This window comes from Rhinopithecus bieti, unplaced genomic scaffold, assembly GCF_001698545.2.
Source record: "Rhinopithecus bieti isolate Rb0 unplaced genomic scaffold, ASM169854v2 scaffold_10347, whole genome shotgun sequence".
Classification (NCBI taxonomy): Eukaryota; Metazoa; Chordata; class Mammalia; order Primates; family Cercopithecidae; genus Rhinopithecus; species Rhinopithecus bieti.
Window position 1 is genome coordinate 320,138 of NW_016806836.1, and position 16,120 is coordinate 336,257.

At 44.5% G+C, this 16,120-nt stretch overlaps 1 protein-coding gene across 6 annotated transcripts in view; it reads right to left on the reverse strand.

The window, feature by feature from the left end:
* Window positions 1-16,120, reverse strand: part of NCOA3 (nuclear receptor coactivator 3) — a 149,489-nt gene that overhangs the window by 125,674 nt on the left and 7,695 nt on the right. The gene's annotated exons all lie outside the window — the stretch shown is intronic.

Consider the following 16,120-nt stretch of genomic DNA (forward strand, 5'->3'; position numbering starts at 1 on the left):
AATATATATATATATATATAAAACTTACTGATAACTCTGACAGAAGCTTGATAAGATCTGTACACTGGGGGAGCCTCCTCTTTTGGCTTTGGAGCCCCCTGCCCTCTGTCTCTGTACCGGGAGCTGCTTCTTTCTTCTCCCTTCACTTCTCCCTTCACTTATTGCCTATTAAACTCTCTGTTCCTTAAAGCCACTCCACGTGTGTCCGTATCTAAACTGGCAAGACGACCAAGAACCCTGGTGTTCCCCCATTCATCAGAGCCGTATCATTTTGGTGCATGGGCCGGGAAAGGAAATTTAATCATCACAGTGGTGAGTATGGAATGGATTTCAACTTTAAATCTGTCCTTTAATTTCAAGGCTCTCTTCTAGCTACCCTGTCGCCAAACTTACTTTCTCTTTCTCTTTCTATCCTCGGTCTCTTATCCTCTCTCTGTGTGTCTAACACACAGGAGTCTTTACAGCTCAGGGAAACAGGTATGTTAGAAAAGATCGCGAATCACGGCAGGCATTAATTCAATAAACGTCTCTCTCTCTATATTCTGGCGAGCACATGGTATTTCTAAGCTACCTAGTAGAAATCAGGCTCTAGGCCTCTTCTGGGAACAGCAAGTTTCTGCTTTTACCAGTTAGGAGTAAAATGTCTTCCGTAGACAAATTTTAGTCTCAATACTGTCCCACTGACAGGAAAATGACCATTTGGTTCCTACGCTCCTTTAAGCCATCTATTGTGGCTCCTATTAAGACAGTACTTAATTAGTAAGGGGATTTTAAGTCCTGAAGTTAACCAGCACCATTCTTCTTTGGGTAGATGTTTTAGCATGGGCTATGGAAATTACCTACCACACCACACTTGTGGGAATTGCTGTCCTCACTCTACTATTTGCAATAGGGTTATACATGGTAGCACCTTTTAACTGAAATATTACACAGAGTTTCCACTGCTGTAGTATTTTGCTTAATTATTATCCTTGTAGCAGGGATAATAGCTGACAAAAAAGGAAGCATGAAAGTTTTATTATCGCTGAGTCCACTAAGACTTTTTATTGGGTTTAGTAATGCAGTTTTAAATGAAACATGCTACTTTGGGATTAACACCTCTAGTAAAGTAGAGGAAAATCTACAGGTACTTAAAAATGAAAATTGACAGGCTCAGGGAAAATGCCGGCTTCAGCCCCGAATGGCTACAACCCCTCTTTAATAAATTCCAGTCTTCTTTATGGAATTGGTTAACCCCTTCATTAAGTACTCTCTTGCTTGTACAGTCTTATATTGATATTTGGATCCTATACACTTAATACTATAACTCGAATTGTTTCTTCTCGCCTAGAAGCAATCAAACTCCAAATGGTGCTGTAAACTGAACCACACATGGACACGCCAGCCATCTTCCAAGGACCCTTAGATCAACCCCAGGAGGAGCCCTAGCTGCTATTTCCCATTAGACGCCCCTTTTCAGCAGGAAGTAGCCAGAAAGAGTCATCGCCCAAAACCCCCTGACAGCAGTTAGTGTGGCATCTCCACAGGGGATAATGTTGTAGGAAACGGGGTCCTTGGGAAGTTTTCATGGTTTTTTTTGTTTGTTTGTTTTGGTTTTTTTTTGAGACGAAGTCTCGCTCTATTGCCCAGCTTGGAGTGCAGTGGCGCGATCTCGGCTCACTGCAAGCTCCACCTCCTGGGTTTACACCATTCTCCTGCCTCAACCTCCCAAGTAGCTGGGACTACAAGCATACGCCACCACGACTGGCTAACTTTTTGTATTTTTAGTAGAGACGGGGCTTCACCATGTTAGCCAGGACGGTCTACCCATCCCCTGACCTCTGATCTGCCCGCCTTGGCCTCCCAAAGTGCTGGGCCTCCCAAAGTGCTGGGATTACAGGCATGAGCCACTGCACCCAGCCACGTTTTCGTTTTTTTAAAGCATCTCTGGAAGTTTCTTGTAAAGCCTCAGCTCTTAGAGCCAGGCCAACAACCTTTGATATGCAAATACAGACCATTAGAAACTGGGTCCACCTAAACATGGAGATTGCCTCAGCCTTCTTGCCCTTTCCCCACAAGTTCTGGCAACATGGCCTCCCCCACATATCCCCATGTGTGTAGAACATCATGGCGCCCCTGTATTTGCATATTAAAAGGCTAGGGTGGGAGGGTCAGCTTTTTCACCGGCTATGTGAATGACCTGTCTAGTCAAACCAATCCCCTGAGCCCTATTTAAATCAAACACTGCCTCCTTCAGCCGCTGCATATATACCTGGCTGGTATCTGTGGCAGGCGGGGACTTCCTCTTTGGGCTTTGGAGCTCCACCTCCCTCTGTCTCTATAGGGGCAGCTTCTTCCGTCTTCTCCCTTCCTTCTTGCCTATTAAACTCTCTCCTCCTTAAAATCACAAACAAACAAACAAAAAAGGCCAGGCACAGTGGTTCATGCCTGCAATCCCAGCACTGTGGGAGGCAGAGGTGGGCAGATCACAAGGTCAGGAGATCGAGACCATCCTGGCTAACACGGTGAAACCCCGTCTCTACTAAAAATACAAAAAATTAGCCAGGAATGGTGGCGGGCGCCTGCAGTCCCGGCTACTCGGAAGGCTGAGGCAGGAGAATGGTGTGAACCCGGGAGGTGGAGTTGCTGTGAGCCAAGATCGCTCCACTGCACTCCAGCCTGGGAGACAGCGAGACTCCGTCTCAAAAAAAAAAAAAATCTGTACACTGATAACTACAAAACACTGCTAACGGAAACTAAATAAGACCTAAATAAATGAAAAGATATACAAGGTGTTCATGGAAACAAAGGCACAATACTGTTAAGATGTCAATTCTCTCCAAATTGATCAACTGATTCAATGCAATCACAATCAAAATCTCAACAGAAATTTCACAGAAATAAGCTGATTCTAGTAATTATATGGAAATGCAAAGGGCCTAGAATAGCCAAAACAACTTGAAAAGGAATAAAGTTAGAAGAATTACTCTATCTGATTTCAAGACTTCCATAATCTATATGGTATGGTACCAGAGTGTTGGATATGAGTTCTAAATTTCTCTTCAAAGAATATGTCAGTATGTTCAATTCTTTGCCTTCTACTTTTAAACTTAACTTCCTTGTAAAGCAACTTTTTTCAATCACCTGCTCCACTCTGACTCACTCTGATTACCTGCTCCACCCTGACTCATTCTCCACCTTGACTCATTCCTATTTCCTGCTCTGCCATAGCCATTTTTCCCGCCAAACCACTCACCCCATCTCTCTCTTTAAATTCGCCAATCGGAATTAGTTTAGCCTGTGCAGTCTAACCCTAGCCAATAGGGGAACACAGCGGCAAGAGGCCATGTGAGTCAGGAATAAGAACCCCTTCCCCTCCCTTGTCCAGGTGTGTGCTCACCATTGCTCCATCTGTGAGGGTGCATCCTTCTATAAGAGTAAATTGCCTTGCTGAGAAAAAAAAAAAAAGAAAATCTTATATTCGAGTGCTGTTTATTTTGTGGCACCGAAACTTTATACCAATTTGGGGGCTCGCCCGTGATTATATTCCCCTCCAGGGGCAGTCTCTGGTTCTCTCTTGTGAGGAGGTGCACCCTGCCCCCTTGTGGCGGCCTCAGGGGTGAGAAATCAGGACCCACCCAGTGCAAGGAATAACCCGGGCTTTCAGCAACGGAAAGAAACTGGCCGGCAACCTAGGTAAAAGATCCTCACATACTGCGGCAACAACTCTGTGCACAGACAAGGAAGGAGAAGCTGTGGGAGCCAGTAAAGTACTTCCTTGGTGGTCAAATTCTGGAGGGCTAAATGTATGTGTGCATGAATGATCACAAACAACCCTACTTGCGGTATTGTTCGTGTGGATGATGACAAGTCTGGACGGAGTGAGTAGGTACCCTCCGCGGTTCCCTAGCTACCTCATATGGCTTAGGGCAGATCCTGCCGTGGGATTTACACCAGCACGCTAACGCTAAGAGGGGCCTAATTCTCCCTTGGGGGAGCAGCCAGAGAGGACAACACAAGTGCGAAGAGCGCAAGGGACCTTCAGAGGGTGAAAGGGAGGAAACAGGTCAGCCTTCCAGGGCAGTGAGGTAAGACATCCCTGGTTTGAGAGGTTGAGCCTTCCAGGACAGCCAAGGCAAGACACCCCGGGTTTGAGGGGTTGAACCTCACACAAACTTCTGGTAGCGAGGAAAATATTCAGAACTCCCCTTTCCTTTCTTCTCAGGGGAAGAAAGAGTAGCTCCACTCCCACCAGTCTCTCCCCTAGGGGAAGGAGAAGGAGAGGGGAGAATAGTGGCATAAGTGGCTGTCAGAGGCAGGGAAAGACCAGCAGAGAGGAAAGAGAGAAACAGAGGCAGAGACACAAAGAGACAAAGAGGGAGTGTCAAAGAGAGAAAGAGAGAGAAGTAGTAAAGAGAAAACAGTGTACCCTATTCCTTTAAAAGCCAGGGAAAGTTTAAAACCTATCACTGATAATTGAAAGTCTTCTCCCATGACCCTGTAACACTCCAATACCACCTTGTTGTCAGTGTAAACAAGGGCGTAGCCCAAAAGCACTGAAGCCAGTGACAACCCATGGCCTTCCTTTTCTTTTTTTGGCCGGGTGCAGTTGCTCACACCTGTAATCCCAGCACATTGGGAGGCTGAGGCCAGCAGATCACAAGGTCAGGAGTTTGAGATCAGCCTGACCAACATGGTGAAACCCAAGCTCCACTAAAACAAAAATTAGCTGAGCGTGGTGGTGGACATCTATAATCCCAGCTATTTGGGAGGCTGAGGCAGGAGAATTGCTTGAACCCGGAAGGCGGAAGTTGCAGTGAGCAAGATTGCACCATTGTACTCCAGCTTGGGCAACACGGCGAGACTCCGTCTCCACAGAAAAAAAATTTTTTTTTTTTCTTTGAGACAGAGTCTCGCCGTGTTGCCCAAGCTGATCTTGAACTCCTGGTCTCAAACAGTCCTCCCAAGTGGGCTCACAAAGTGCTGGAATTACAGGTGTGTGCCACCATGCCCGGCTCCAAATTCCTTAACCTGATACTTAGTTCTTATCACCATCTTTTTATCAGTCTTTCAGACCTTTTTCCCTTGGTTTCAGACATGCTGTTTTTTCTCCGTCTTCTCCCTTGTTTCTCCACTGCTTTCTAGTCTAGCTGTTGAGCCCATCTCAGGTACCATCTCATGTAAGAAAATTTACCAGAACACAACTACTAAAAATATCATTTCTTTTTTGTTTTTTGAGACGGAGTCTCGCTCTGTCACCCAGGCTGGAATACAATGGCACAGTCTCGGCTCACTGTAGTCTCTGCCTCCTGAGTTCAAGCGATTTTCCTGCCTCAGCCTCCTGAGTAGCTGGGACTACAGGCGTGCACCACCACACCTGGCTAATTTTTGTATTTTCAGTAGAGACAGCATTTCACCATATTGGCCAGGATGGTCTTGATCTTCTGACCTCGAGTGATCCGCCTGCCTCGGCCTCCCAAAGTGCTGGGATTACAGGTGTGAGCCACCGAGCCCAGTTTTTTGTGTTTTTTTTGTTTTTTTTTTTTTGTTTTTTTTTTTTTTGAGATGGAGTCTCGCCCTGTCGCCCAGTGTGGAGTGCAATGGCACAATCTCGGCTCACTGCAACCTCCACCTCCCAGCTTCAAGCGATTCTCCTGCCTCAGCCTGCTGAGTAGCTGGGATTACAGGTGACTGCCACCACGCCCGGCTAATTTTTGTAATTTTAGTAGAGACAAGGTTTCACCATGTTGGCCTGGCTGGTTGCAAACTCCTGACCTCAAGTGATCCGACTGCCTCAGCCTCACAAAGTGCTGGAGTTACAGGCATAAGCCACTGTGCCAGTCATTTCTTATATGAATCTTAATTGTTCATGTGCGTGTGAGTCCGTATTTATTGATTGGTAGGGTGGATTCAAATTGTCTATTTCTTGAAGGTAAGGAGCAATCCTTTTATGAGCTTTAAAAATCCTCTATTGGCCAGGCGCGGACTGGTCAGGAGTTCGAGACCAGCCTGACCAACATGATGAAACCCCCTCTCTACTAAAAATACAAAAGTAGCCAGGCATGGTGGCACATGCCTGTAATCCCAGCTACTCGGGAGGCTGAGGCAGGAGAATCTCTTGAAAACCTGGGAGGTGGAGGTTGCAGTGAGCCAAGATCATGCCAATGCACTGCAGCCTGGGCAGGCAACAAGAGCGAAACTTTGCCTCAAAAAAAAAAAAAGAAAGAAAGAAAAAAGAAAAAGAAAATCCTCGGCTGGGCGCAGTGGCTCAAGCCTGTAATCCCAGCACTTTGGGAGGCCAAGATGGGCGGATCATGAGGTCAGAAGATCGAAACCAGCCTGGCTAACACGGTGAAACCCTGTCTCTACTAAAAAAATACAAAAAACTAGCCGGGCGAGGTGGCGGGCGCCTATAGTCCCAGCTACACGGGAGGCTGAGGCAGGAGAATGGCGTAAACCTGGGAGGCGGAGCTTGCAGTGAGCTGAGATCCGGCCACTGCACTCCAGCCCGGGCGACGGAGCAAGACTCCGTCTCAAAANTTTTGGCAGAGACGGGGTCTCCCTGTGTTGCCCAGACTTGTAATGAACTCCTGAACTCAAACAATTCTCTCACCTCGGCCTCCCAGAGTATTAGGATTACAGGTGTAAGCCATCATGGCTGGCCTGGATGTAAAAGTTTTTAGAATTCAACTCTCAAGTCAGTTTTTCCACCTGGAAATGGAGTTAAAATTAAATAATCCTAGGGATTTGTTTGGGACCTGTGTCTCCCTCATAGAGTTGTCCCAGGAAAATCGTATCAGCCTTAGCGTACATTCCATGTTTTCTAAATTGCCCAAGGACTGGACAATCCTTCTTTAAATCATTTAAATGTTTTATTCAGTACCACTGTTTTTCAAAAAATTGTGCTAAGTATTGTGACTGTTAGAATCCCTTTGTGATCTAGAAGTTTATAATCTAGTTGAAAAATAAGTATAATTCGCCAGGCGCGGTGGCTCACGCCTGTAATCTCAGCACTTTGGGAGGCCGAGGCAGGCAGATCACCTGAGGTTAGGAGTTGAAGACCAGCCTGGCCAACACAGCAAAAACCCGTCTCTACTAAAAATACAAAAATTAGGCTGGGCGCAGTGGCTCAAGCCTGTAATCCCAGCACTTTGGGAGGCCGAGACGGGCGGATCACAAGGTCAGGAGATCGAGACCATCCTGGCTAACATGGTGAAACCCTGTCTCTACTAAAAAATACAAAAAACTAGCCGGGCGAGGTGGCGGGCGCCTGAGGCTGAGGCAGGAGAATGGCATGAACCCGGGAGGCGGAGCTTGCAGTGAGCTGAGATCTGGCCACTGCCCTCCAGCCTGGGCGACAGAGCGAGACTCCGTCTCAAAAAAAAAAAAATACAAAAATTAGCCGGGTGTAGTAGCAAGCGCCTGTAATCTCAGCTACTAGGGAGGCTGAGGCAGGAGAATCACTTGAACCCAGAAGGCAGAGGTTGTACTGAGATAAGATCACACCACTGCACTCCAGCCTGGGCAACAGAGCAAGAAAAAAAAAAGTGAAGAAAATTTAATTGCATCAACATAAGCAGGTGGTTCAGAAGTTCAGAGAAAGAAAAGTCCTTTTCAAAACTGGGTTGTTTAGGGAATACTTGGAGAAGATGGAAATAGAACTAAAGAAATTAACTGCTGCTTCAGTTTCTTCTCTCCCCATCTCTTTTTACTCTGTACTGTTTCGTTATAGTAAAAAAAATAAGGTAATTTTTTTTTTTTTTTTTTTTGAGATGAGTTCTTGTCTGTCGGCCCAGGCTGGAGTGCAGTGGCCAGATCTCAGCTCATCTGCTGCTGCCTCCCCGGTTTAACCATTCTCCTGCCTACAGCCTCCCCCAAGTAGCTGGGACTACAGGGTGCCCGCCACCTCGCCTGGCTAGTTTTTGTATTTTTTAGTAGAACGGGTTTCACCGGGTTAGCCAGGGATGGTCTCGTCTCCTGACCTCATGATCCGTCCGTCTCAGCCTCCCAAAGTGCTGGATTTACAGGCTTGAGCCACCGCGGCCCAGCCATAGATAATTTTTTTTTTTTTGAGATGCAATCTTGCTGTCACCCAGGCTGGGATTGCAGTGGTTGCTACTCCGCTCATGGACAACCACCGCCTCCAAGGTTCAGCGATTCTCCTGCCTAGCCTCCCGAGTAGCTGGAATTACTGACACGTGCCACCACGCCTGGCCAATTTTTATATTTTTAGTAGACATGGTGTTTCACCATGTTGGCTAGTCTTGAACTCCTAACTTCAAGTGATTGTCCGTCTAGGCCTCTCAAGTGCTGGGATTATAGACGTGGAGCACTGCGCCCAGCAATTTTTTTTTTTTTTTTTTTTTTTTTTTGAGACAGGGTCTCACTCGCCCAGGCTAGAGTGCAATGGATCTTGCTCAACTCATGCCTCCTTGGTTCAAGCGATTTTCCCACCTCAGCCTCCCAGTAGCTGGGATACAGGTGTGTGCCCCCATGCTGGCTAATTTTTTATTTTTCTGTACCAACAGGTTTCCACCATGTTGGTCAAGCTACGTCTTGAACTCCTGACCTCACATGATATGCCTGCCTCGCCTCCCAAAGTACTGGGATTACAGGCTTGAGCACTGCGCCCAGCCTGCTTGGACTGCCTGAAATCTCTCTTTGTGTCTGTTTTGTCTAAAATTCGAAACTAACTTCGCATGGGGCTCCCAAAGATTTTCATAATCTGGACTCTAATTTCATTTCAACCATCATCTTTCTAATTCTATGTGTGTATCTTATTTTACTTACATTGCTTGATAGTCTAGGACTCCTTGCTCTGTCTTCTATCCTCTTATTCCAGTAAAATTCTCTTCCCTGTGTCCTGATCTACATTTCAGTTCCTATTCCTGGGGTGAAAAGTAAAAAGCTGCCATTGGTTTTTAATACTTTATTCTTGTTTAGAAGTATTTTAGGTTCACAGCAAATACTGAACAGAAGATACAGACGATTTGCCATATACCTCCTGCCCGAACCCACATGTAGCCTCCCCTATCACCATCCCCGCCACCATGTGATTACATTTGTACCTACATTGACCCATCATCACCACTCCAGTGTACAGTTCACATTTAGGAGGTTTACTCCTGGTATGCGCATTTATGAGTTTGGAACAATTTATACCAACATATATCTACCCATTATGTATCATCTACACAGTAGTTTCATTACCTGAGAGTTACTGTGCTCTGCCTACTCATTCATTTCTCCCCACTAACTCCTGGCAACCACTGATCTTATCTAGGGTTCCAAAATTTTGCCTTTTAAGATGTCACATGGTATAGATATCATACATATGTGGCTTTCCAAAAATTGGCTTCTTCACTCAGTACCATATATTTTAAGTTTTCTCACAATCTCTTCATGAGTTGATAGCACGTTTTCTTTTTAGTACTGAAGTAATATTCCATTGTCTGGATGTACCACAGAAAAAGCTACCATTTATTGATTTGATCGATAATTTGGTATTAAGGCTGATGAGCATTGGACTCACGCCTGTAATCTAACACACTGGGAAGCTGAGGGTGGGCAGACCACTTGAGGCCAGGAGTTCAAGGACCAGCCAGGACCCACAAGTGCGGATAACTGCCCCCATCACTCAGTACTAAAAACATATCACAAGAGAATTGTTAGCGCTGAGGTACTACGGGTGCGGTTGAAGCCCGACCTCTGGTATGTCAGCGCAGCTTACTCAAAGATCATACAGGCATGAGATATAATCTACTATAAAACCACTGTAGGGCAGACTACAGTGACCCTGTATCTCCCCTTCTGTATACTCCAGCACATGGTAAGAGTGATCCCCAGTGACTAGTTAACTTAAAAATTACATACAATACATAAAAACGTTAGGAGATGCTGTGGCTCATGCCTGTAATTACAACACTTTGGGAGGGCTGAGGGGGGGGGGGTGAATCATGACATCAGGACAGTTCGAGACCAAACACAGTGAAAACCTCTTCTCTACTAAAAATACAAAAATTATCCAGGCATGGTGGCGCAACACCTATATCCCAGCTACCTGGGGAGACCGAGGCAGGATACATTGTTTGAACCCAGCGAGGTGGAGGTTGTGGTGAGCCAAAATCGTGCCATCTGCACTCCAGCTGGGCAACAGAGCGAGACTAGGCCTCAAAATATATATATAATATAATATGTATATATATTATATATAATATATATTATATACAAAATATGTATATGTTTATTAATAATTGTATACATAATATGTATTATTTTATAATATTATATATAGCTATTAAAAGTTGCTATTTATGTGTCTGTTGTCTGTCCCTGGGCAGTGTTAAATGCTTAATATACATTATATCATTCATAGTCCCAGTTTTTCAAACCTCTTTTGCTGTAGAATTTTTTTTTTTAACACAAATAAAATCTTATACAAAACACTATTTAAACTACAAGAGGACGGGTGTGGTGGCTCATGCCTGTAATCCCAGCACTTTGGGAGGCTGAGGCAAGCGGATCACCTAAAGTCACGAGTTCAAGACCAGCCTGGCCAACATGGTAAAACCCTGTCTCTACTTAAAATATAAAAATTAGCCAGGCATAGTGGCAGGCACCTGTAATTCCAGCTACTCTGGAAGCAGAGGTTGCAGTGAGCTGAAATTGCACCACTGCTCTTTAGCCTGGGTGACAGAGAGAGACTGTCTCAAAAAAAAAAAAAAAAAAAAAAAGCACGCCTGTGATCCCAGCAGTTTGGGAGGCCAAGGTGGGCCAGATCACTTGAAGCCAGGAATGCGAGACCAGCCAGGCCAGCATGGCGAAACCCCATCTCTACCAACAATACAAAAAAAAAATTAGGTAGGCGTAATGGCACATGCCTGTAATCCCAGCTACTCCAGAGGCTGAGACATGAGAATCGCTTGAACCTGGGAGGCAGAGATTTCAGTGAGTCGAGATTGTACCACTGAACTGCAGCCTGAGCAACAGAGACTCTGTCTCAAAAAAAAAAAAAAAAAAAAAGGTTTGTTACAAGTTTATTTTTGAAATCTATACTGTTTTTTCAGTATAAATTTCAGAGAATGAGACTGTTGTGATATGTAGAAAATTTGAAATTGGGTTATGAAGAACTGTTATGGACCTAAACCCATCTCTGCCTCAACTTTATTTCTATATTAAGAAAATATTAACTTAAAGAGAGTTGCAAATGGTCTCAGTTAAGAAAATACTTTTTGAAATAAACCACAGGTACACATCAGATCAATTTAAAAGTTATCAAAGGGTATACAGTGGCTTTCTTAGCTGCCTCCTCCCCTGCGCTGCAACCATTGTTACCCTAGTCTAGGCATACATATATACATATAGTTTAAAGTTTTTAAGTTTAAGCATTTCTCCTATATTTTTGGCAAACTTTAAATTGATGTATAACATATTTATGGAAGGGCACAAGTACAGCTTGCCAAAATTATTATAAAATGAACACACCTATGTAACTGGCACTCAAGAGCCCTGTTTTGCACTGTATATACTTTTAAAATGATCTTGGGGAAGGATTCATATCAGTTTGATTTACAGGTGCTTAGAAATTTTTTCTTTTTTTTTTTTTGAGACAGAGTCTCGCTGTGTCGCCCAGGCTGGAGTGTAGTGGCGCGATCTTGGCTCACTGCAACCTCTGCCTCCTGGATTCAAGTGAGTCTCATGTTTCAGTCTCCTGAGTAGCTGGGATTATAGGTGTGTGTCACCATGCCCAGCTAATTTCTGTATTTTTAGTAGAGACCACATTTTGCCATGTTGGCCAGGCTGGTCTCAAACTCCTGGCCTTGAATGATCTGCTTGCCTCAGCCTCCCAAAGTGCTGAGGTTACAGACTTGAGCCACCTCGCCCGGCCAATAGTTGCTTAGAAATTTCTAATAATTACACTGCATTCCATTGTATGGTTATATTATGATTTATTCAGTTTCATATTATTTCAAACAAAACTGGAAGTAAATATACTCATATGTATTCGATGGTAAGTAAGCGGCTTCTCTGCATATTTGTGTACAGGGTAGTGTGTGGACCTAAGCTCGTATTTCCCTTGGGTAGAACCCAAAAGTAGAATGGCTAGGTTATATGCTAGGTGTATAATATTTACAAATTTATTTTATTTTTTTAAATTTTTTTGAGACAACAGTCTTGCTCTGTTTCCCCGGCTGGAGTGCAGTGGCAGGATCTCGGCTCACCGCAACCTCCGCCTTCCGGGCTCTTCTCATGTCTCAGCTATTCTCATGCCTCGGCCTCCCGAGAAGCTGGGATTACAGGCACGTGCCACCACACCTGCTAATTTTTTGTATTTTTAGTAGAGATGGGGTTTTGCCATGTCGGCCAGGCTGGTCTCAAACTCCTGACCTCAAGTGATCCCCCCGCCTCAGCCTTCCAAAGTGCTGGGGTTACAGGCATGAGCCATTGCGCCTAGCCAATATTTACAAATTTAAAGAAACTGCCTACTGTTTCTCAAAGTGATGGTACCATTTCACATTTCTCCTAGCCACGTATCCATGTATGATACAGTTCTAGTTGTTCCACATTCTTAGCAACAGCTGGTATGGTCAGTCTTTTTAATGTTACCCCTCATAGTGGGTGGATAGTGATATCTCGCTGTGGTTTTCAGTTTCCCTAATGGCTGATGCTGAGCATCTTTTTTCGTACTTATTTGCCATTGGTGTACTTTTTTTCTGTGAAGTCTCTGTATCTATCTTTTGCCTTTTTCTTTTTTTTTTGTGAGACAGAGTCTCGCTCTGTTGCCAGGCTCAAGTGCTGTAGCGCTATCTCAGCACACTGCAACCTCCGCCTCCTAGGTTCAAGCAATTCTCCTGCCTCAGCCTCCTGAGTAGGTGGGATTACAGGCGCCTGCCACCATGCCCAGCTAATTTTTGTATTTTTAGTAGAGACAGGGTTTCATCATGTTGGCCAGGATGGTCTCGATCTCTTGACCTCGTGATCCGCCCACCTCAGCCTCCCAAAGCACTGGGATTACAGGCATGAGCCACCAAGTCCAGCCTCTTTTGCCTATTTTTAAGTTGGACTGTTTTTATCTTATTGAGATGTAAATTAGTTCTTTTTTCTAGATGAAAAACTTTGTGTGTTCATATTTTCTTTGTTTTTTGTAAAAATTATTTATTTTATTATTTCCTTTTTTTTCATAGGATTGGGTCTCACTACATTCAAAGGCTAGTCTTTAACTTCCGGCTTTAAGTAGTCCTCCTGCCTCAGCCTCTCAAAGTATTGATATTATGGGCATATGCCCCAGGACCCAGCCTGATTTTTTTTTTTTTAATTTGTATAAGTTTATGGGGTACAAGTGTAATTTTGTTACATGCATAGATTGCCTAATGGTGAAGCCAGGACTTTTAGGGCATCATTTACCCAAATCACATACATTGTACCCATTAAGTAATCTCTCATCATCCCCCTCCTCAACCTTCCTAGTCTCTTGTCTGTTATTCCACACAATAGGTCCATGTGCAGCATAGTTCCCACTTACTTTATTTTTGGAGATGGGCAGATCATGATGCCAGGAGTTCACATCAGCCTGGCCAACATGGTGAAACCCTGTCTCTACTAAAAATAAAAAAAATTAGCTGGGTGTGGTAGTGCTGCCTATAATCCCAGCTACTCAGGTGGCTGAGGAAGGAGACTCACTTGAACCGGGGAGGCGGAGGCTGCAGTGAGCTGAGACAGTACCACTGCATTCTAGCCTGGGTGACACAGTGAGACCCTGTCTCAAAAAAATATATAGATAGATAGATAGATAAATATGTATCTATATGTATATATCTCGAGATATACATATCTAGTACCACTGCCCTCTAGCCTGGGTGACAAAGAGAGACTCTGTCTCAAAAAAAAAAGAAAAAAAAAATTAGGCATGGTGGTGTACACACGTAGTTCCAGCTACTTGGGAGGCAGAGGCAGGAAAATCACTTGAGCCCTGGTGGTCAAAGCTGCAGTGAACCACGATCATGCCACTGCACTCTGGCCTGGGCAACACAGTGAGACTCCATCTCGAAAAAAAGAAAAAAAAAATGTTTAAATCTTATTCTTCAACGTGCTGTACCCTGACGGCCTGGGTAAGTAGTAGTCCCTTGCCTCCTCTGAACTTCTCTACAATCTCTATAGGCAAAACCGACTTATCACTGATTGCCTTGTACTGAAGGGATGGGAGTACCTGATTGTGCACACTTGGAGGTCACAAACTTTGTTAACTCTCACAGTTCCTTAAATAGTAAAAGCATAATAATCACTGATTAAGTATGTCTGTGCATTGACGAGTAGGCAACAACCACCAAGCAGCAGCAAATTAAAGATGATTGAAGTTTAAGGCCTCAAGACTTAGAATAGTGGTATGAAAACTCAGTTTAAGAAAACTCACTATGCTGGGCATGATGGCTCATGTCTGTAATCCTAGCACTCTGGGAGGCCAAGGCAGAAGGACCGCTTGATCCCAAGAGTTCAAGACCAGCCAGAGACACACCCTCTACATGAAACAAAAACATTCGTCTACACAAAACTTAAAAACATCAGCCGGGAATGGTGGCATGTGCCTGTAGTCACAGCTACCGGGAGGCTGCGCTGGGAGGACCGCTTGAGCCCAGGAGGTCAAGGCTATGGTGAACTGTGATGGTGACACTACACTCCATCCTAGGTGACAGCAAGACACTCTCCAAAAATTTATTTTTAAAAGTCACATGTAGGCTGGGCGCGGTGGCTCAAGCCTGTAATCCCAGCACTTTGGGAGGCCGAGACGGGCGGATCACGAGGTCAGGAGATCGAGACCATCTTGGCTAACACGGTGAAACCCGGTCTCTACTAAAAAATCCAAAAAACTAGCCGGGTGAGGTGGCGGCGCCTGTAGTCCCAGCTACTTGGGAGGCTGAGGCAGGAGAATGGTGGGAACCCGGGAGGCGGAGCTTGCAGTGAGCTGAGATCCGGCCACTGAACTCCAGCCTGGGCGACAGAGCGAGACTCCGTCTCAAAAAAAAAAAAAAGTCACATGTAGATTACTATATTGTAATTTGGGGAAAAGAAAAGGGAAATTGAAGGTTACTGGGCAAGTTCATGCTTACAGTTTTGCCAAATCTTAGAACCCATACACTCAAGGCTTCTACCATTCTAGATATGATCGTGTACTTTTTTTTTCTGAGATGGAATCTTGCTCTGTCACCCAGGCTAGAGTGCAGTGGCACAATCTTGGCTCATTACAACCTCTAGCTCCAGGGTTCAAGCGATTCTCTTGCCTCAGCCTCCCAAGTAGCTGGGGTAACAGGTGCCCACCACCATGCCTAGCTAATTTTTTTTTTACATTTTTAGTAGAGACAGGGTTTCACCATCTTGGCCAGGGTGGTCTCCAACTCCTGACTTCATGATCCCCTCACCTCGGCCTCCCAAAGTGCTGGGATTACAGGCGTGAACTATGGCACGTGGCCATTATTGCGTACTTTTAAAGTCGCTTTCCGGATTCCATTTTATTGACTCCTGATGAAAGTAGTTTTAAACTTAATATGGTAACCGTCCTGTCTTCTTATATGACAAAGATATCACTGACCCTCCAGTGATGTAAGATGTGTGGAGTTATTTTTCTCACTGGTGGAGTTTCCTCACTGGTAGATTTTCCTAGATGCAGTCAAATACTGTTCCAACTGCGGTGAAGACAACTACCTCAGTTGAGATTAACGCATGTCATAAAACACAATTACTACCAAGCAAGCAAGAGGAAACAGATGAGCTGGGATGGAACACAGAGTGTGTAGTAGACTAAAGGGACAATTTGATAAATGGTACTGAGTAAATCTTATAACATTTTCAAATAAAAGTGCCAGTTTTTTTTAATAGAGATAGAGGTCTTGCTATGTTGCCCAGGCTGGTCTTGAACTCCTGGGCTCAAGCAAGTCTCTGGTCTCAGCCTCCCAAATTGCTGGGATTACAGGCATGAGCCAATACACTCAGCCCAAAAATTGCCAAATTTCAATCAGGAAACAAACTCAAGCTTATATAGCTACTCTACAAGATGACTTAAATTCAATAATCCATTTCAATGACAGCAATTTCACTGAGAGTAAAGAAAATTACATTTGCTTTTCTTTTTTTTTTTTTTTTTTTTTTT